Source organism: Macaca nemestrina, unplaced genomic scaffold (assembly GCF_043159975.1).
Source record: "Macaca nemestrina isolate mMacNem1 unplaced genomic scaffold, mMacNem.hap1 Scaffold_60, whole genome shotgun sequence".
Taxonomy (NCBI): Eukaryota; Metazoa; Chordata; class Mammalia; order Primates; family Cercopithecidae; genus Macaca; species Macaca nemestrina.
This window is the reverse complement of record NW_027257767.1, coordinates 92,743-116,028: the sequence shown is the minus strand read 5'-3', so window position 1 is coordinate 116,028 and position 23,286 is coordinate 92,743. Positions and strand designations below refer to the sequence as shown.

The 23,286-nt window shown below is 39.4% G+C and overlaps 1 long non-coding RNA gene across 3 annotated transcripts; it reads left to right on the top strand.

Moving 5' to 3' along the window:
• Positions 1 to 7,171: 7,171 nt before the first annotated feature.
• Positions 7,172 to 22,479, top strand: LOC139361551 (uncharacterized). Of its 3 annotated transcripts, none has more exons than XR_011619112.1 (7): positions 7,172 to 7,332; positions 12,369 to 12,495; positions 14,778 to 14,931; positions 15,381 to 15,528; positions 18,942 to 19,056; positions 21,502 to 21,573; positions 22,372 to 22,479. It is a non-coding gene; the product is annotated as an uncharacterized lncRNA (long non-coding RNA). The 3 variants fall into 3 exon arrangements; XR_011619110.1 differs by having other exon boundaries at positions 22,338 to 22,464; XR_011619111.1 differs by lacking the exon at positions 12,369 to 12,495 and having other exon boundaries at positions 22,338 to 22,464.
• The last annotated feature ends 807 nt before the right edge of the window (positions 22,480 to 23,286 follow it).

Sequence of the window (23,286 nt, the reverse complement as noted above, 5' to 3'; positions counted from 1 at the left end):
CAGATGACATGATTGTATATTTAGAAAACCCCATTGTCTCAGCCTAAAATCTCCTTAAGCTGATAAGCAACTTCAGCAAAGTCTCAGGATACAAAATTAATGTGTAAAAATCACAAGCATTCTTATACACCAGTAACAGACAAACACAGAGCCAAATCCGGAATGAACTTCCATTCACAATTGCTTCAAAGAGAATAAAATACCTAGGAATCCAACTTACAAGGGATGTAAAGGACCTCTTCAAGGAGAACTACAAACCACTGCTCAGGGAAATAAAAGAGGACACAAACAAATGGAAGAACATACCATGCTCATGGATAGGAAGAATCAATATCATGAAAATGTCCATACTGCCCAAGGTAATTTATAGATTCAATGCCATCCCTATCAAGCTACCAATGAGTTTCTTCACAGAATTGGAAAAAACTGCTTTAAAGTTCATATGGAACCACAAAAGACCCCGCATCTCCAAGACAATCCTAAGTCAAAAGAACAAAGCTGGAGGCATCACGCTACCTGACTTCAAACTATACTACAAGGCTACAGTAACCAAAACAGCATGGTACTGGTACCAAAACAGAGATATAGACCAATGGAACAGAACAGAGTCCTCAGAAATAATACCACACATCTACAGCCATCTGATCTTTGACAAACCTGAGAGAAACAAGAAATGGGGAAAGGATTCCCTATTTAATAAATGGTGCTGGGAAAATTGGCTAGCCATAAGTAGAAAGCTGAAACTGGATCCTTTCCTTACTCCTTATACGAAAATTAATTCAAGATGGATTAGAGACTTAAATGTTAGACCTAATACCATAAAAATCCTAGAGGAAAACCTAGGTAGTACAATTCAGGACATAGGCATGGGCAAAGACTTCATGTCTAAAACACCAAAAGCAACGGCAGCAAAAGCCAAAATTGACAAATGGGATCTCATTAAACTAAAGAGCTTCTGCACAGCAAAAGAAACTACCATCAGAGTGAACAGGCAACCTACAGAATGGGAGAAAATTTTTGCAATCTACTCATCTGACAAAGGGCTAATATCCAGAACCTACAAAGAACTCAAACAAATTGACAAGAAAAAAACAAACAACCCCATCAAAAAGTGGGCAAAGGATATGAACAGACATTTCTCAAAAGAAGACATTCATACAGCCAACAGACACATGAAAAAATGCTCATCATCACTGGCCATCAGAGAAATGCAAATCAAAACCACAATGAGATACCATCTCACACCAGTTAGAATGGCGATCATTAAAAAGTCAGGAAACAACAGGTGCTGGAGAGGATGTGGAGAAATAGGAACGCTTTTACACTGTTGGTGGGATTGTAAACTAGTTCAACCATTATGGAAAACAGTATGGCGATTCCTCAAGGATCTAGAACTAGATGTACCATATGACCCAGCCATCCCATTACTGGGTATATACCCAAAGGATTATAAATCATGCTGCTATAAAGACACATGCACACGTATGTTTATTGCGGCACTATTCACAATAGCAAAGACTTGGAATCAACCCAAATGTCCATCAGTGACAGACTGGATTAAGAAAATGTGGCACATATACACCATGGAATACTATGCAGCCATAAAAAAGGATGAGTTTGTGTCCTTTGTAGGGACATGGATGCAGCTGGAAACCATCATTCTTAGCAAACTATCACAAGAACAGAAAACCAAACACCGCATGTTCTCACTCATAGGTGGGAACTGAACAATGAGATCACTTGGACTCGGGAAGGGGAACATCACACACCGGGGCCTATCATGGGGAGGGGGGAGGGGGGAGGGGGGAGGGATAGCATTGGGAGTTATACCTGATGTAAATGACGAGTTGATGGGTGCTGACGAGTTGATGGGTGCAGCACAGCAACATGGCACAAGTATACATATGTAACAAACCTGCACGTTATGCACATGTACCCTAGAACTTAAAGTATAATAATAATTTAAAAAAATAAAAAAATAAAAAAAATTTAAAAAAGAATATTTGCTAATAAATTTTTATAGGCACAGCCCTAACATCAAGCCATTTAAAAGTTTTTGCTATGGTGCAGTATCTTTTATGTTAGTTTATTTCATCCTATGAGTTTTATTTCAAACTTTAAGTTAATAGATTATTAAATCGTACTTTGAAACTCATTTCAAACTCATACCAGTGATAAAAACCCACAGCAGAGCAAATTACTGAAGAATAAACGGCAGCAATGAATTAACAGTTGGGGTGTTAGACTAATCTTTGGATAGCTTTTACTCCATTTTTGTTGATGCTCAGTTTTATGTTGATGCTTTGGGGTGATGAAAGTAATAGTTTGTTAATGGTAAAGTGCTTGTAACAAGCATCTTTTCATTTTCAGATACTATATTGTGTGTACTTTTAATTGTCAAATATGCATTAGCATCAGCATTTTTTTCCAGACCTCCTTTCCTCTTTTGGAAAAGAAACAACAGTAACACAAAAACAGCATAATAATCACTTCCTAATATCCCATTTACTTTTAACGTGTAAAAGAACAATTTCATTTTTAAAGACAGATGGTACATCATTTGTTCTATATTATAAAATTCTTCCTGGACACATATTGTCATGGACTCAAGTATCAAATATTCCAGCCCCCATTTGCTTCCCAAGTATTTCATGCTGATTAATTCTTACACCTTAATGTAAATATAGGACATTAAAATGTAGAAATGGGTTCATTAAAAATGTATTATATGTACATACCTGAAATGTATTATATGTACATAACTGAAAGAGTGTTGCAGAATCAAAACAATACCAGTGTCGAAATTTTCTCAATTGGTATTGAATTGCCTTTAGCGTCTTGGCATATGCTTTTGAATATCCTTAATGATTCTAGCTCTTTGCCCTCTGATGGTAGATTTAATGCTTCCAATTGTCCAAAGAACTATGGGAGCCAAGTTTAGTGCAAAAGGAGCATGAACTGGCTTTAATAGAAATAATGGCACTTATAAAATATTAAGTCCACTCTTTCTTTGTTAGTAAATTCATAGTCATTTACTTTTAAACAACTCAGTGTAGTGCTACTATTTCAAGTTAAAAGAAAACTTTTACAGAGGTATTTGTCAAGTTTGGCATGTAAATGTGACTTGGTGAAAAAGGGTAAATTTAAGATTAGTGGAGTAGATGCTTCTAACATGCTGGATAGCCAGCAGGATTATAATTTTCTGTAAAAATCCTATTCTAGAGCAAATGTTTATAAAAATCCTGAGGAAAAATCAAAATATAATGGGTAAATGGTGATTTACATTGAATCAGAAAGATTATCACTGACATCTCAGCCAAAACTATTTGCTATGTTATAAAATCTCCCTCATTTTAAAAATCATAATTTGATGTCATTTGAAAGAAAGACACATGTCAACCCCGTAGTGAGCTACCAATTTAATGTGTATATATACATATTTGTCTATCATATACATTGTATACATTTATATATTACATTAATATTTGTTAATATACATCTATTTTCAATAATGTATAAATATTGAATATATTATTGAAAATATATGTATATTAACAAATATTAATGTCATATATTGAATACATTACATTAATGTATTATTGAATACATTATTGAAATTACTGAATAAAAATAATATATTATTTTCAATAATAAATTTCAATGCATAATACACTTAACTATTTTAATTAAAATAAATCAGAATTCTACTTGTACTATTTGCGACAATCTATTATAAAGTATTTTTAAATATTAAAACTGAAGTTCGCAAAAATAGTCTTTGGCCTTTCACGTTCTTATTTTGAATAAAATAACTTTTTAGTCTAAATCAATAGATATTATTGTATATACTTTAAGCAATTTTTCTCATTTTTTATTTCTCTTCTGAATCTTTTGCTATGAAGCAGGTTAAGTAGAAATTCACGAATTACATCATTAGAAATTTTGTTAGGAAGCAGATTAAGTACAAATTCATGAATTATGTAATTAGACAATGTGTATTTGTTTTACATTAAGACAATAGTAATAAAAAACACTTATTTAATAAACAGATCTTTTTTCATGCAATTTCTCTAAAATTACTATAGCTATTATCTAACCACTTTAAAAATATGCATAAACCCAAAATTAAAAATTAAAAATTAGAGCTCTGAATGGCTATACAATATCATTGAAATTATATTTGGAGTCTCTGACTCCAATAAAATTGATTTTAGTAGATGTTAGCAGAATGGTACACTAATTTCAGCAGTGGTAGTTGTCACCATACAATTTTCTGTCTCAAGAAATCATGTAAAGACTTGGATAAATTACCTTCAATGTATACCCCAAAATACTCTGATTATCATTCACTCCCCTCCTTGAAAAGGAAAAAAAAGAAAATAAAAGAGAAAACCTCTATAGATTTAAACCTCAGAAAGGGAAACGGCAGAGTGATAAACTGTAATACTTCCTAAATACTGTGGTCTCCCATTTGCTTTCAATATATTTTAATTTCTTTTTAAAAATTGTGATAGAAACATATAAAAGTTTTGATTATATTTCTAAGAAGGAGAAAGGTTTGTATAAATTACAAATGAGCTGAGAAAAGAGAAAGATCAATTTCAAAGCAGCAGATGTGTAAATATTCCTTGCTTAAAACCAAATAAGGAACCACAGTTAATGATCAAAAATTCTTAAACACAAAAGGGTAATGTCAATGCTTTTATCTCCACAGTGAAGATACTGTATGTGTAGAATTAACATGGCAAAACTGAGAAAAAATACTAAGTCAGTTATTAGAGAGACTGCCGGTTGATGAATTTTATAGGAATGGTCCTTAAGGAAAATAAAAGCGAACCTGATTCACTTTTATCATGATGAAAGGAGGAGGTTGAGAAATTCTCACCATAGAAAATGACTACAAAGCTGTACAAAACTGTCAAAAACAGTCACTTAAATGTTTGGGAACTATAAAAGAGGTACATAACAAATCAAGGAGTGTTTATTCACAAAAATGACTAAACTTTGAATAGTAACAGTGAGAGCATGTGGCATTTTTATTGACGATGTTCCTATCCACACCTCATCTTTTTTGGCAAAGGGGTTCAACCAGGAAGAGCAGACCTTGCAAATTAGCAGTCTAATTGCTATTGCTAGTGGGGACTCACTTAAAGCACTGTCAGTCAAAGTGATGATCTCAGTGACACATGAACATGCAGGGCCAGCAGTTGTATTAGCCTGAGATTGAAATCCTGTTTGACGCAAACAGCAAGGTGACAGCCAGGGAATTTCCAGGGAGTTCCAGGATGTAAGCTACTATAGTGGGCTTGATAAACTCTCTACATATCCTAGGTTGTCCCAAGCCTCAGCTGACGCACAACAGAGCCTGAAGGAGGGCCAAGCTCCCCAAGCCAGAAAAGCCTAGAACACGAAGCACTGAGTGGAAGTGTTAAAGCTTCACCTTGTCACGCTGGCCACTGGGAGGCAGGGACCAGTTTCAGTGAAGGCACTCAAACCTACCCTCCAAATCCCAGCTTTTGCTTCTAGCAAAAGGTCCAGCTGGCCAGGAATTGCTGGGCCCCTCTGCACTGCACTCCTTGGGGAGCCCAAGTAGGAGAAACTCAGACGGAGCCAGCCCTCCCCACCCAAGTGCTGGTTCCCATTCCTGACGCCTCCACACACAGTGCCCTTTTTCCCCCCTCTCCCTGTGGTGCCCACTATTCCCTGTGTGCTAGTCCCAGGTGGTCTCTGCAACACAGAACGTGAGTGTCCAGGCCAGGGAACCACAGTGGGTGTGGGGACCCTGCTGAACTCAAGAGTGCTCAAGCGTACTCGAACAGGAGGAGGAGATCACCCTCTAGAGCTTTAAGTCCGGGAAGAGCAGAACGATCCCTTCTTTGGAGTCCACCAGAAAGAAGGAGGCCACCAATGTCACTGCCTCCTCAGCCTGCCAACCCCGCTGGCAGTATAGCCCCCAAGAGCACCCCTACCCTGCCCCCTGCTGCCAGCCCTGTAGCCCCTGGATAGCACACTCAACACACCCTACAGCTGCAGGCCATGTAACCCCCAATACCCTCCCCGCCCCCAGGCCCCGAGCCCGCAGGCAGTGTTAGCACCCGATAGTGCCCACAACCTGACCCACCCACGGGTGTTACTGCACTAGACAGCGCCCCAAACCTGCCCTCCCCCACCCCACCATGAGCAGCACAGCTCCTAATAGTGCACCCCCACTCACGGGCAGTGCAGCACCTGATGATGCCCCTGAACCACCCCTCACTGCCAGCACTGTAGCCCCAGATAGCTCCACCGAACCCGCCCCCTGCCACGAGCAGTGCACCAGAAGATGGTGCCCTTAACCCATCCACTGCCACCGTCAGTACACGTTAGTGTACACGACCTGCCTCCCGTGACCACCCCCACCACCGTAGCCCCCACTCCACCACCAGCAATGTAACCTCAGAGAGTGCCCCCAACCAGACCAATGCCACAGATAGTTAGCCTTGGGCAGTGAGCCCCAATAGGTCACCCAACCTTTGCCCAGGAGGACAGTGCAGCCCTGGATAACTCACCTATCCCGCCACATTTCTACCACTCTGGCCGAGTTGCAGTCTCCGATGTCACCACCCACTGCAGCGAGGCGACCCGCGGTGGCACAGGTTCCAGCCTCCAGCATGCAGTGGTGCTGCTTCTCGTCTTCCAGCTAGGCAAGAGAAACTCCCACTGCTAGCTGCCCTCCTACCGCTCTGTCACCACCACCAACAGCAGCGAAGCAGGGCCTCAGGCTCTGGGCTCCCGGCTCTGGGCTCCAGGCTCCCGCGGGCAGCAAGTGACGGCCCCTTCCAGTTCTCCAGTTCTCTAAGCTGGGACGTAACAACTCAGCACGCTGACAAACAGGAGTCTGAAATGACCTCAGACCACGTCAACATGCTTTATATACTGAGGTCGCGCACATGCGGATGCTGGAATACATGTTCTGATTGGATGAGAGAAAACCTCTACGCTTACTATGATTGGGCTTTATTTTCATGCTGTGATTGGTTGTCTTCAGACTTGCTCTCATCCAATCAGAACACGATAATAAAGTCCAATCCGAGTAAGCCTGGAGGTTTTTTCTCATCCAATCAGAACATGCAGTCAAAGAAGCTCCACCTCTATGACGTCAGTATATAAATGATGCTGAAAGCGCGGCAGGCTTTTTTAGTTTCCGTGTCTTCCTGTGAAGCTGGTCAGTTCCCGACTTAGAAGACGAGGAGAAGGGAGCAGCACGCCGCGTGCTGGAGGCTTGAGTCGCGACCCTACGGGGCTGCTCGCCTCGCTGCGGTTGATGGTGGCGGTGACGGAGAGGCTGGAGCGGTAGGAAGAGGAAAATAGTTTTGGGATAGATACATGGAGTGAGGCAAAGAGGGCGGTTAGTGAGAAAGGGAAAAAGGGATAGTGAGGAGGAGAAGACATTGCAAAAAGAGAGTGGGGAAAAAAGTTTTTGGGTAGATGGAGGCGGAAAAACAGGATGGGGAGCGGGAGGGAGGGAAGGTTTTGCAGAAAGACTGGGTAAAAAGTTTATGGGTAGATGGGAGAGGAAAAAGAGAGATGGTGATGGGTGGAAAACGGGGGCGAGCAGTAGTGAGAGAAGATTCTGAGAAAAGATGGTGGGGAGAAAAGTTTTTGGGTTGATAAAGAAGCAAAAGAAGGTAGCAAATGGGAGAAGGAAAAAGAGGGTAGCCAACTGGAGGAAGAGAAGGTTTAGTGAAGAAACAGTGGCAGAAAAGAAAGATGGTGAAGAAAGAAAAGACAAGACGGTGGGTAAAAAGTGTTCGGGTAGATGGAGGGGGGAAAGAGGGTGACGAGGAGGAGGAGAAAAAAGGGTGGCGAGAAGGAGCGAGAAAGAAGGTTGGGGAAAAGATGGGAAAATTATGGTTGGTAGAGGGCAAAAAGGGTGGCAAGCAGGATAGGGGAGAGAAGAGGACGACTAAGAAGCGGGGAAGACTTCGTGAAAAGACATTGGGGGAAATTTTGGGGGTAGATGGAGGGGGAAAAGAGGGAGGTGAGAAGGAATGGGAAGAAGACTTTCAGAAAAGATTGGGGAAATGTTTTTGGGTGGTTGGAGAAGTGAAAGAGAATAGCAAGGAGGAGCCGAGGGAAGATGGTGAGGAAAAGTTTTTGGGTAGATGAAGGAGGAAAAGAGGGTAGTGAGCAGTAGGAGTGGGGAGAAGTTTTTGGGAAAAGACGGGGAAAAAGTGTTTGCTTAGATGAAGAAGCAAAAGGGGGTGATGAGAGCGGGAGGGGGAAAAAGAGGGTGGCCAGGGAGAAGGGGAAAATACGGTGGGAAAAAACAGTGGTGAAAGTGTTGGGTAGATGGATGGGGAATAGCACGGTGAACAGGAGACTAGAGAAAGCTTTGCGACGGTAGGGAAAAAATGATGGTGAAAAAGTTTGCGGGTGGTTGGGGGAAGAAAAAGGGTGGCGAGAGGGAGGGGGCCAAATGCGGTCGGAAAAGAAGGTGGGGAAATAATGGTGGGGAACGAAAGTTTTGGGTAGATTTATAAAAATAAGATTATTTGTATTTTTGCTTTTGAGTAATTTGAGTTATGTGTTTTGTGTATTAACCCCTTGCCTGAGGAATAGTTTGCAAATACTTCCATTCTCTGGTTCCTTCATTCCACTGATTGCTTCCTCTGCTTTGCAGAAACTTTTAATTTAATGTAATTACATTTCTGCTTTTGTTGCTTGTGCTTTTGATGTTTACTTGAAAATTCGTCGTCCTAACCAATTTCATGAAGCATTTATCCTATGTTTTCTTTTTTGGTAGTTTCATAGTTTCGGGTCCTACATTTAAATCTTCATTTTGAGTAGATTTTTGTATATGGTAAGATAACAGCCTAGATGTATTTCTGTTCATGTGAGTGTTGGGCTTTCCTAGCACAGTTTATTGAAGCCATTATCCTTCCCCAATGTGTGTTCTTGGTGCCTTTGTTAAAAGTGAGTTGACCGTAAATGTGTGAGTTGATTTCCGATTTCTCTATTCCGTTTCACTTGTCTGTATCTGTCATTTGTCTCTTTCTCACCCCAACCCCTTTTATTGATAGTACCATGCTTACTATAGATTTGTAGTATATTTTGAATCAGGTAGTGTGATGCCTCCAGCTTTTCTTTTTATTTCAGATACTTTTGTCTATCTGAGGCATTTTGAATTTCCATGTGAATTTTAAGATTGTTTTTTCCTATTTCAATGAAGAAAGTGTTTTGTAATTGAACACAGATTGCATTGATTCTGTAGATCACATTGGGTGATACAGATATTTTAACATTATTCCAGTGCATGGACATGGATATCTTTCCATTTACTTGTGTTGTCTGCTTTAATCTCTTTCATCTATGTTTTATAGTTTTCATTTTGGGATTTCTTGCCTTTTGGGGTAACTTTATCCCTAGATATCTTTTTTTCTAATAAAATAGCTTTCTTGATTTTTTTCTTAGACATTTCACTACTGGTGCATGGGCGTGCTACTCATTTTTATATATTGATATTGTATCTTGGAACTTGACTAAATTTCTCATTTCTAGTAGGTTTTTTGTGGAATCTTTAGGGTTCTCTCTATATATGTTCATGTCACCTGGAAACAGACACAATTTGACTCCCCTTTTTTCCAATTTGGATGCCTTTTATTGCATTCTCCTAATTGCCCTAGCTAGGACTTCCAGTACTATGATGAATAAAAGTGGTGTAAAAGTAGCCACGCTTGTTCCAGAGCTTAGAGGAAGAGCTTTTAATTTTTCCCTATTGATTATGTTAGTTGTGGGTTTCTCATATATGGCTTATATTGTGCTGAGATATGTTCCTTCTGTTACTCATGTTGTTTTTATCATGAAGGAATGTTGATTTTTATTTTTTTCAGCATCTACTGAAATGATTATATGGTTTTCGTTCTTGATTTACTGAATGTGATGTCGCACATTTATTTGTGTTTAGTGAATCGTCCTCATATTCCTGGGATGAAAGCCACTTGATCATGGCAGGTTATCTGTTTATTGTGTTGTCAAATGCAATTTCCAACTATTTTGTTGAGAATTTCTTGCACCTATGTTTATCAGGGATATTTGCCTGTGGGTTTCTTTTTGTGTTGTGTCCCGGTCTGGTTTTTGTACCAGGGTCACGCTGTCCTCATAGAACAAGTTTCGAAGCCATCCTTCCTCTTTATTTTAGGGGGAATATTTTGAGTCAAATTGGTATTATCTCTTTTTAAAATGTTTGGTAATTTAGCAGAGAAACCATGATTCTAGCGTTTTTCTTTGCCGGGAGGCTTTTTATGACCGCTTTAATTGCATTACTCATTATTGGTCTATTCAGATTTTTTTATTTTTATTTTTTTATCATTGTATCTTGGGAATTCGTTGTGTCTAGAAATTTATTCACTTCTAAATCTCACAGTCCTTCATACTTTTGCGTTATCAATTGCAATGTCTCCTTTTTTATCTACGATTTTGTTTTCTTCTTTATATCTTTAGTCTAGTCAAAGCTTGTCAATTTTGAATTTATTTTTTCTAAAACACTCCAGCTCTTTGTTCCATTGACTTTTTGTATTTTTTGTTTCTATTTTTAAAATTTTTTCTCTAATCTTTATGGTATTTTTTCCACTAATTCTAGCATTTGACTGTTCTTGTTTTTTTCATTACTGGAGGTGTACTGTCAGGATGGCTATTTGTGATCCTTCTATTTTTCTGATGTGGGCATTTATAGCTATGCACTTTTCCTCTTAGAATTGCCTTTGCTGCATCCCACAGGATTTATTGTGTTTCTATTGTTTTGTTTCAATAAATACTTAATATCCTTTTTTTTTATTTATTGGCTCATGAGCATGTATTTCAATTTCCATGTATTTGTACAGTTTTTGAAGTTTCTTCCTGTTACTGATTTCTAATACGATTCCACTCAGGTCAGAAAAGATACTTGATATGAATTCAGTTTTTAAAAATGTGTTGGGACTTGTTTTTTGGCTTGACACATAATCTGTCCTGTGGAATACTCCACGTGCTACTCAGTAGAATGTGCTTTGTGCAGTTGTGGAGTGGAAAACTGTGAAAATGTCTGTTAGGTCCATTCTGTATAGAGTACAGTTTAGCTGATGACGTTTTGTTGTCTGGATGATCTGTCCATTGACGGTAGTGGGGTGCTGATGATAGTGGAGTGTTGAGGTACTCTATTGTATTGCAGTCCATCTGTCCTTTAAGGCCTGTTAATATTTGCATCTGTATTTAGGTGCTTGAGTGTTGGTTGCACATGCACTTATAATTGTTAGGCAGCTGTTTACTTCTTTCTCATTATATAATTTTTATTTTCTATTTTTTGACTTAAAGTTTATTTTATCTAAGTATAGCTACTCCTGCTTTTTTTGTTTCCATTTGTATGGGGTATCTTTTATCATCCCTTCACTTTCAGTCTGTGTATGTCTTTAAAGGTGAACTGTGTTTCTCGTAGGCAGTATAAAACTGGGTCTTTTAATCCATTCAGCCACTGTGTCTTAATTTAATTCATTCATATTCAGGATTATCACAGGTAAAAACGGACTACTGCCATTTTTTACTTGTTTTATGGTGGTTTTGCTACTCTTTTTTCTTTTATTTCTCCCTTCCCTGTTTCCCTTCTTTCTGATCTCTTTTTCTTCCTTTCTTTTCTTTCCTCCTTGCCTTCCTTCCTGTCTTTATTTGTAGTGAAGTAGTATTTTTCTGGTAGTGTGTGTTTTAATTCCTTACTTTTTATGTTTAGGGTGTTTATTGATTTTTGTTTTCTGGTTACCATGAAGCTAAACAACATAAGTATAACAAGTTACTTTAAACCGAGGAAAACTTAATTTTGGTCTCAGCTACTCAGGAGGCTCAGGTGGGAGGATTGTTTGAGCCTGGGAGGCTGAGGTTGCAGTGAGCTGAGAGCGCAGCTGCATTCTCTATCCTGGCTGACAGAGTAAGACAACGTATCCTTAAATAAAGAGATAGATACATAAATAAAAATACAGTAGCTTATAATGAATTCTGATTGTAAATTTTGAGATGATGATATATTAAGGGTGTAAAGAAGAAAGTCAAAATCATTCATAATCTCATTACCCAAATATTTCTAATGTTTTGGTACATATGCTTCCTAATTCGTAACCCCCTCTCTCACACACACAGATGTACACATAAAATCTATACACTTTACACACAGATATAGTTTTATTGTAACATTTTTGGAAACATGGTTTTGTAATTTTTTGTTTAAAAATATTGCAATAACTTGAGATGAATATATAAAATACTAATTTTAAGATTTTGTTTTCTGCCCTTTGGGGTGGCAGGTTCACTTCTTGCTGAATTGAATGGTCTAAGTGTCTTTGATTTTTCTTCTCTCCTCCAAGCTGTTGCTTTTGGAAGGGGCGTCTGGATCTCCCTCCTGTTTACTTGGGGGAAAACACATAGTATTGGGTTATGAAGACACGTTGCCTGCACAAGATAGCAACACTGGCTATAGTTCTGAAAGTAAAGGTAATGTAAGAGTTTTCATCCTGTGATTAATACTAGGATGTAACTGAAGTGGTTTTAGATCATAGTTACAAAAGATTTAGATGTAACTGTGTTTTAGATCATTGTAGCCAATGATTTAGATATAACTCTGGTGTACCTTTCAATTAAGAGCTCAAGATTTCTATGCAGTATGTTGATTGCTTTATCTGTAGATGCATAAAACCTGATACTGGGTAAGGTGAGAAAATAGGTAGGTTTTACTATCACAAAGAAAAGGTATTATCCATACACTCTTGCCAAGGAGGCATGGATTACTTAAATTGGCTTCTGGATATTTGAGTTCGGGTATGAGAGCCTTAAGTTGAATTTTTTGGTTACTGTTGATAATATTTATTTTAGTAATTGATTGTGTTTAGTAACTGATTGTGTTACTGAGCTCTACTGTCCTAAAAGCAAAAATGAAGAGGTTCAAGGGAGCACAAATTGCTTAACATCTCCTTTAAAGAAATAGGCTAGTTTAAAATTTTTTTACAGAGCTTTACAGTATTACAAGTGAGTTTTATTACAGTGTTACATGTCAACAAAAATGGTAGAAGCTCTCTTAACTGACTTGCCAGATGGATTAGATCTCTCCATTCACTCAATAAAATGTCCAGGCCAGTGCCATGGCCCACTGAACCCACGGGGCTGGTCGGCTCTGCTTGATACATCTGTGCACTGCTGCTCTCACCAGGGGAGAGCTGCAGGCTCACCAGGAGTCAGCCTTGCTCCCAAACTGGTTTGTTAATTATAACTGGTACTTACCATTGTGATAATACCATTAAATCTTCCATAACTGATGAAATAGGAATTTAAAAAAAAAACAAGAAATAGTGCCATTAAGAAGTTGAATGTTTTAGAAACAGTCAATGAAGTGAGTGTCTAAGAAACTGGTGTTCATCAGTGTGGGATTGAGAGTCTGCTCCTCCCACCCCTTCCTTTCTCAACTTCAATGGGGGAGCCTTCCTGAGCACTGTACTGCCTCCCATGGGTGACCTTGGGGGTTACATTGTTATGTATGTGTCAGTGCATAGAGCAATTCCTGGCATGGAGTAAATGCCATGTGTGTGTGACCTGTTACAGTTTTTGAGAAACAGCACAGCATAGCTTAATGATTAGGAACACGGACTCTGGAACTGCATTGTCTGAACTCAACCCCCAACACTGTTCCTCCATTGGTAACTTGTGTGGCCTTGGACAAGTTACTTAACATCTCTGTGGTCATCATAAGTGAAGAGAAAAATAGTCTACCTTGCAGGGTTATTGTTTAGATCAAATAAGATAATATTTCTAAAGCACTTAAGGCACTTCCTTTTTTGGAGGGGGGTTTTTATTTTTTAACTTTTGGGTTCAGGGGTACATGTGCAGGTTTGTTAATATAGGTAAACTGCATGTTATGAGGGTTTGGCATACAGACTATTTTGTCACCCAGATAATAAGGATAGTACCCAATTGGTGGTTTTTTAATCATCTCCTTCCTCCCATCCTCCACCCTCAAGTAGGCCCCAGTGTCTGTTGCTGCCTTCTTTGTGACCATGTGTTCTCAGTGTTTAACTCTCACTAATAAGTGAGAATGTACAGTATTTGATTTTCTGTTCCTATGACTGTTCGCTTAGGATAATGGCCTCCAGATTTATCCATGTTGCTGTAAAGGACAGGATCTTGTTCTTTTTTTATGGCTGCATTGGTGTATGTGGACCACTTTTTGTTTATCCAGTCTACTGTCGATGGGCATTTCGGTTGATTCCATGTCTTTGCCAATGTGAATAGTGCTGTGATTAACACACATACATATGTATCTGAATCACGCATTAATCATGTAGAAAGATTTATTTTCCTTTGGGTATACAGCCAAAAATGGGATTTCTGGGTCAAATGGTACTTCTTTTGTAAGGTCTTTGAGAAATTCCTACACTGTTTTCCACACTGACTGAACAAATTCACATCTTTAGCACTGTGTAAGTATTCCATCTTCTCCACGACCTTTCCAGAATCTGTTATTTTTTCTGCTTAATTATAGCCATTCTGATAGGTGTGAGATGGTATCTATTAATAGCTTGTCCATTAATAGCTTTCTGCTCTTTCCCTCTTCATCAGTGGCAGAAGGTGGGAAATTGTGGGCTGAATTACTATTGCTGAAAGTGCTTAACTAGTTTAAGGAGATGTAGTTTAAGAGAATTTGTCAGATAAAGATGACATTAGTTGCTTCTCATGTGGTGGTTGGGCATTGCTTAGGCTGAGTGTTTTTCTTGAACTTTCTGTAGGTTAAAAGGCTTGGAAGAAGTTACTAAGGCTACTATGCTCGGTCACCTTCTTCCAGTTTTGCTGACCTCCGTGACGCATTGAAAGTTGCAGACTCAGATCATGGTCGATACCCTGATGCCTCAGTTAATGCAGCTGGGACTGTATACCAGCCAGGTACAATCCTTGGTGTGCCAAAGTGAACTGCTTTTTTGCAAACCCGCTTCACGGGGCAACTGTTTGCTTTCACTGAAGTAAACTGGATTTGCAGACTAACTGCAGTCGTTTAGCAGGGGTTCATTTTCAATCAGCTGTAAAAATGCTGATTCATAATGCTACTAAAAACCTACCATTTTAGTTTGTCTCCTCAATCCTTGCCAGCTAATAGTAACTAATATAAATGGTGTATTCCATTCCAGCATGAAGTAAAATAATGTTGCGTCTTAAGTAGCATAGCATTTTTTAGTGAAGGAGGGCAGACTAGGATTATAAAAAGATGATTTCAGAGAGAATTTTAAGTTTGGCTCTCATACCATTCAGATAATACCATTCAGATAATTGACAGTACCATTCAATTATCATACCATTCACATAATTGAAGGCATGATGATGGTTTCGTGTTTCAGACAGCTTGTGGCTTGAAATCCAGTGTCCATTTTCTGCTGAGGTGGGCTATTCCCCATGTGGTGCACCAGACCGGAAGTGCAGGCTGTTCCCTGATGAGAGGCAATGGATGCTGCTTCCTTTCAGGAACCCTCTTCTTGTTTTCTTCTGGTGAGAGCCTAGTACTCCTTTTTTTTTTTTTTTTTTTTTTTTTAAATTAAGTTCTAGGGTACGTGTGCACAACATGTAGGTTTGTTACATATGTATACATGAGCCATGTTGGTGTGCTGCACCCATTAACTCATCATTTATGTTGATATATCTCCTAATGCTATCCCTCCCCCTCCCCCATCCCCACTGTAGGACCCGGTGTGTGATGTTCCCCTTCCCAAGTCCAAGTGATCTCATTGTTCAGTTCTCACCTATGAGTGAGAACATGCGGTATTTGGTTTTCTTTCTTGCGACAGTTTGCTGAGAATGATGGTTTCCAGCTGCATCCATGTCCCTACAAAGGACACGAACTCATCCTTTTTTATGGCTGCATAGTATTCCATGGTGTATAGGTGCCACATTTTCTTAATCTAGTCTGTCACTGATGGACGTTCGGGTCGATCCAAGTCTTTGCTGTTGTGAATAGTGCCGCCATAAACATACGTGTGCATGTGTCTTTATAGCAGCATGACTTACAATCCTTTGGGTATATCCCCAGTAATAGGATGGCTGGGTCGAATGGTATTTCTAGTTCTAGATCCTTGAGGAATCGCCACACTGTTTTCCTAGTACTCCTTTTATGACAATGATTTTTGGCGACAATTATGTAACTGTGAAAAGAGAAAGACTTGGGAGTCAAAATTTTAGATAGCTGTAGAATTGCTTTGTAGATTTATAGGAACTGGTTAGAGTAAATTTCCCCATGGGTCAAGAGCTCAGTTCAAAATGGGTCTGAAATTCTCATACGCTGATAGTTGGGATGTGAAATACTATGACATTGGCAGACAGTTTGGTTGTTTTTTAAAAAGTTAAACGTAGACCTACTATATGATCCAGCTATTTCAGTTTTAGGTATTTGCACAAGAGAAAAGAAAGCATAGCTCTTAGAAAGGCTTTTATATTAATGTTCATAACAGTTTGGGTTAGAAGAGCCCCAAACTGGAAACAAACTAAATCTTCATCAATAAGAGAATGGATAAACAAATTGTGATATAGTCAAAGGAAAGACTCTAATCAGCAATGAAAAGGAATGAACTATTGTTACATAGAGCAGCGTGTATATAATCTCAAAATACTTAATGCTGAGTGAAAGAAGCCGCTTCCCCTTAGGTCACGTACTATGTTATTTTGTTTATATAAAACTAATCTCTAGTGGCAGGCAGCAAATAAATGATCACCTGGGGAAGAAACTGAGAGATTACAAAGAAGAAGAAAAAGGAAACTTAATGAGTGTACACAAATGTCCAAATTTATCAAGTTGTATGCTTTAAATATGTGTAATTTATCATATCAATAATGTTGCACTAAAGCTGTCTTTTTAAAAAATCGGTCAAAAAGGGAAGATTTCCTGGGTTTCTCTAGAGCAGTGTGCTGTGGAATTGAACTTTTTGCAGTGAGGAGAAAACTGTGCTGCCTAGTGCCAGAGCCACAGGTTGTTTTTGAGCACCTGCCATGTATATAGCTAATGTGATTGAGAAGGCATTTTAAATTTTACTTCGTTTAAATTCAATCTGATTGAAATGGCCACATGTGACTAGTAGCTACTGTATTGGATAGTGGGGCTGTGAAAGCATAAAAGAATTCCACGGCAGCTAGATTTAAGTCTTAAAAGAGTTTGTGTTCCACAGTCTCAAGCTCCATGAGAGTTCAATTATAGCAGGTTAGAGAACCTTTAAAGGCACCTTTGTTTAGTAAAAATTACAGGAAAAGTAGATATGTCGAATCCTGGAGTTTTCACGTACCTATCAACAAAAGCAAATTTTTACAGGATACTTATCCTGTGGGATTTGGGAAGTGGCCAGTCTTAAAGTCCCTTCATGGTATCTTTTATTTATTTTTTTTTTTTTGAGACAGAGTCTCTCTGTCATGCCCAGGGTGGAGTGCAATGGCATGCTCTCAGCTTGCTGCAACCTCCGCCTCCCGGGTTCAAGTGATTCTCCTGCCTCAGTCTCCGAAGTAGTTGGGGTTACAGGTATGTGCCATCATGCCCAGCTAATTTTTGTGTTTTTAGTAGAGATGAGGTTTCACCATGTTGGCCAGGCTGGTCTCAAACTCCTGACCTTGGGTGATCTGCCTGCCTTGACCTCTCAAAGTGCTGGGATTACAGGCACAAGCCACTGTTTTGCGTAACTTTAAATGAGAATTGGTCAGGTCTTTTCCTGAATATCAGTTGGGCTTCTCCCTTGAAAAAATAGGGAAAAATGAAAATATATCTCTGCTTCATGTCCAAGAAAAAGGCGAAAACGAAACAAAAGCAAATATATCTAACAACAAAGAAGAAAAAACCCTTAAATAGAGGAATTTTTAAATGTTTGTGATCACCACTGATATGAAGCATTTAAAAGCCCCAGTAGTGTTACCATACTGCAAGCAAGCTGTAGAAAATTAAAGGGCCGGCCGGGCGCGGTGGCTCAAGCCTGTAATCCCAGCACTTTGGGAGGCCGAGACGGGCGGATCACGAGGTCAGGAGATTGAGACCATCCTGGCTAACGGTGAAACCCCGTCTCTACTAAAAAATACAAAAAACTAGCCGGGCGCAGTGGCGGGCGCCTGTAGTCCCAGCTACTCGGGAGGCTGGGGCAGGAGAATGGCGTGAACCCGGGAGGCGGAGCTTGCAGTGAGCTGAGATCCGGCCACTGCACTCCAGCCTGGGCGGCAGAGCGAGACTCCGTCTCAAAAAAAAAAAAAAAGAAAGAAAGAAAGAAAATTAAAGGGCCTAGAACTAGAAGTACCATATGACCCAGCCATCCCATTACTGGGGATATACCCAAAGGATTATAAATCATGCTGCTATAAAGACACATGCACACGTATGTTTATTGCGGCACTATTCACAATAGCAAAGACTTAGAATCAACCCAAATGTCCATCAGAGACAGACTGGATTAAGAAAATGTGGCACCTATGCACCATGGAATACTATGCAGCCATAAAAAAGGATGAGTTTGTGTCCTTTGTAGGGACATGGATGCAGCTGGAAACCATTATTCTCAGCAAACTATCGCAAGAACAGAAAACCAAACACTGCATGTTCTCACTCATAGGTGGGAACTGAACAATGAGATCACTTGGACTTGGGAAGGGGAACATCACACACCAGGGCCTATCACGGGGAGGGGGGAGGGGGGAAGGATAGCATTGGGAGTGTTATACCTGATGTAAATGACGAGTTGATGGGTGCTGACGAGTTGATGGGTGCAGCACACCAACATGGCACAAGTATACATATGTAACCTGCACGTTATGCGCATGTACCCTAGAACTTAAAGTATAATTTTAAAAAAAAAGAAAAAAATTAAAGGGCAATTTAATGTATATGTTGTTTTTTCTTTCCTTGGCTGCTAAGCTAAATCGCTTTCTCTTTTTCTCTTTAGAATGTTAGAAGAGGCCAGGTGCAGTGGCTCACGCCTATAATGCCAGCACTTTGGGGAGGCCAAGGTGGCAGGGATTACCTGAAGTCAGGAGTTCGAGGCTAGCCTTCCCATCATGGTAAAATCCTGTCTCCACTAAAAATACAAAGATTAACTGAGCGTGGTGGTGGGTTCCTGTAATCCCAGCTACTTGGGAGGCTAAGGCAGGAGAATCGCTTGAGCCTGAGAGGCAGAGGTTGCAGTGAGCCGAGATTGCACCATTGCAGCCAGATTTGGTGACAAAAAATGAGACTTAGTCTTAAAAAAAAAAAAAAAAAAAAAAAAAAAAAAAAAAAAAAAAAGGAATGTTAGAAGAGGAGGGAAGAGCCAGGCTTTCTCATGGGTTTAAAGATTCCTGCCTCATGGACTGCTGGAAAGTCTGGAAACAGTCCAGCTATGCAGAGACAACTGTAAATTTAAAGAAAATGGTTCATATCCCAGGAGCTCACTGCCTGTATATTAGATTTGATAGCAGATGCTCTTCACAAGTTGCTGGGACTACAGGCATATGCCACTATGAGTGGCTAATTTTTTGTATTTTTTATAAAGATGGAGTTTCAATATATTGCCCAGGTTGGTCCTGCATTCCTGGGCTTAAGCATGAGTCATCACATTCGACCTCATTTAATTTTTAATTTTTTAATATAAATTTTATCAAAATAGTATATGTACACAACTGTAAAGGCAAGAAACTACAGTGGTTCCTACTCTGTCCGTTCTCCCCAGAGGCAGCACCTGCCTTTGCATCTCAGCTTTTTTCCAGCCTATGCCCTGATTCCAGGTAATAGGCACATGCTCTGAGATTCTTTCCAGCGTGTACCTGATTCTAGGTCATAGACATCTTCTCTGAGCCAAGGCGGGTGTATTACTGGAGGTCAGAAGTCCAAGACCAGCCCAGCCAACATGGTGAAACCACGTCTCTACTAAAAATACAAAATTATCTGGGTGTGGTGGTGTCTGCTTTTAATCCCAGCTACTTGGGAGAGGCTGAGGCAGGAGAATCGCTTGAACCCGGGAAGGGGAGGTTGCAGTGAGCAGAGATCATGCCATTGACTCTAGCCTGGGCAAAAAGAGCAAAGCTCCATCTCAAAAAATAATTATTTCTAAGCCTCATTTACTGCCTGCCTTTGTACAGTATTTGATATAATAAAATTTTAGTATTACAAAACAATTTGGTTACTTCCTCGGAATTCGTTTTAGTGGTGTGCTTTCTGTGCATAGTCAGATTCAGGTGTCTAGCAGTAATGACTTCTTTCATTGTGAAATTAGTGCTTTGTTAAGATTTTAGTTATGTCAAAGCTGCTTGATAATGGCATGCCAATTGTAATTTCCTAGATACTTTTCCAAGAACTATAATAATCAGGTATTAGCTTCTCTTTTGGTCGCATCTCCTTGATGTGTAAATCAAGGATGAATAAACTTTGAGTCCTGAGTATGCTACCAGTGAGAATAAGCTATGCAATGCTAGTAAGTATGACTGTTAAGCCTAAGGTACAGGAAGAGGAGAAAAAATACGAGAAAGAACTAAAGTCAGTAATGGTAGTAAGAGAGAAGATCACAGTTTGGAGCGGATTGTTTTATGGTGGTTGACTTAAATGTCTGGTTACTCCTTCCTTGATTTTTGATAGCATCTTCCTATCACTATATCTCATGGTGAAATTATGGTCTGAATATACTTTCTTTCTTCATACTGGTATTTGTTTTCTCAGTTTCTTAGTAGCCACAGAATTGAAAATGGAAAACTTATTTTATTTCAGGAAATGCAGCTTCATCTTCAGGCTTTGTTGTCGCTGTATAGGTTCTTTGCTTCTGCTCTGATTTCTGTATCTTTGCCTGTTAGGAAAAAGGTAAGGGATTAAGGAGAGAGAAATCATATTGAGACTGAAATATGTTATTTTTGTTAAAGTTAACTTCCAGATTTCAACTAAAATGCTTACAGCCTACTGTTTTACTATCTAGTATTGTGGTACTGCTCTGGGGAAGTTTTTTTTAGGGATTGGCACTTCGTGTTGATCCCGTTTGGTGCATTTAATAGATTGCTGATCAGAAAAATAAATGCATTTGTATGTAAAGGAATTCATAATATATATTCAATTAATGAGCAGTTTTAGACTTTACATCACTCCAATTTGTGGGTACCTACTCTCTTGTACTTTATATCCAAATTTATAGATCTATTTCAAGAATTCAGAGAATATGTGGAAGATGGCTCTGCTTGCCATGAAGTGAAGAAACCAGGGACTTTCTCCAGAACCTCGGAAGTTGATGTTAGGTCCAGCTAGTGTTCGTCCTCTAAAAATAGTATCTAAAGCTCAAACAAGTTGCATGGCTTTCTTTTGTTAAATCCAAATAATAACCATTCAGATCTTAGAGGAGATTATAGATATTTAAATACATGTCAGTTACCCAGGATTCTGTGTAAACCATATTCCCATTTAATTGAAACACATTAACAGCTGCTTTTATATTTGTGTTTTGTAGTTTGCTTTGTCCATTGATAGATTGTTTTATTATCTTTCTTTAGAAATTGAATTCTCTCTCAGTTATACCAGTGCTCAATTCCAGTAGCTACACTAAAGAATATGGAAAAAAAGAGGTGAGTCTTTCTGATTGTCTGAATAGAAGTGGATCATTTCCACTAGAACAGCTTCAAAGCTTTCCCCAACTTTTACAGAATATCCATTGCTTAGAGGTGTGTGACTGGACCATGTGCTGCTTCGCATTTTCTGTTTGAACTGTATGGCCTTTGTTTTTGTTTTTTTGAGACGGTCTTACTCTGTCACCCAGGCAGTAACACAGTCATGATTCACTGCTGCCTTGAACTCCTGGGCTTACGTAATCCTTCCACCTCAGCCTTCCAAGTACCTGGGACTATAGATGTGAATCACCATGCCTGGCTAATTTTTCAAAAAAATTACATCAGGCCAGCCTCGGTGGCTTACACTGGTAATCCCTACACTTTGGGAAGCCAAGGCGGGCAGATCACTTGAGGTTTCAGGAGTTCAAGACCACGACCACCAGCCTGGCCAACATGGTGAAATCCTATCTCTACCAAAAAATGCAGAAATTAGCTGAGCATGGTGGTGCACACCTGTACTTCCAGCTACTCAGGAGGCTGAGGCATGAGAATTGCTTGAACCTGGGAGAAGAAGTTGGAGTGAGCCAAGATCCCGCCACTGTTCTCCAGCCTGGTTGACAGAGTGAGATTGTCTCAAAAAAAAAAAAATTAAAAATATGTTGCCCGGGTTGGTCTCAAACTCCTGGGCTCAAGTGATCCTCCTGCTTCAGCATCCCACAGTGTTGCAATTATAGGCATGAGCCACCATGCCTAGCCTATTTTTTGTTACATATTTTCTTTAGTTTCAGAAGTTGATCGGTGGTTCTGTTACTGCAGCTGCGTTCTCAGATGGGCTCAGTGCTAAACAACTCTCTGCTGCTTCAGTATATTGACTGTGTCATAGATGAGTCGGTCTCGCTGAGGTCTTACTACGGGTTGAGTCAACTATTACAAGAAGGTAAGAATTGAGGGAGGATGGGACAAGATAGTTTACAAATGAATTTCTTTTATAAGGGAGTGCCAAATTCAAGATAAGAGGAGCCTTCGTATGCTGTAATTATGTCTGTGGTAATCATATATTTAGAGCATGAATGTTTCTGTTGTAATTTTAAGGTAGTAAGAAGGGAGAGGGATTATGTTAAGGAAACACTACTGGATGGCCACCAAAACTCACTGGGTGGCTCTACGTTGATGACTATCACAATCCAAGGATTTTTCATCTTTATATGTCCAGAAACTTGCTGTTAGGCCCCCAGAGTCATCCCGTTAATGGTAATGAAACTCAGAGGAGATGAATGTATAAGCCAGGATATCAGTTTTAATATAAAATGAATGATTTCTGGTAAGCGTAATGCTCATATCTGCCAACTAGAATATCCCCTCTGTGCTATCTGCATATATGGGAACAAGATTTCTCAGTAGAAGGTTTCTTAATTATAGAATTAGAGGAAATGGCAGTGAGAAGTCTTTCATCCAGGCCATAGTAAAGCCTGGGCATTTCATTCCTCCAGTGGTGGGGGGCAGTGGGAAGATAGCATTTCTTTTGACCAAATTAAGTGTTTCTTTACTGGATAAGCAACTTCCGATTCTTCTGGTGGTTAAAGTTGCTTTTGATTGGTTCCAGGCCAATTCTTCTTCTACTCTGAATCTTTTAAATGGAATATGATACAGTTTATTAGATTTCCACTTACTAAATTTCAATCTTTTTTACGTTATACCCAGCCTACCCTAATTGAAGTCTAGAGTGTTCTA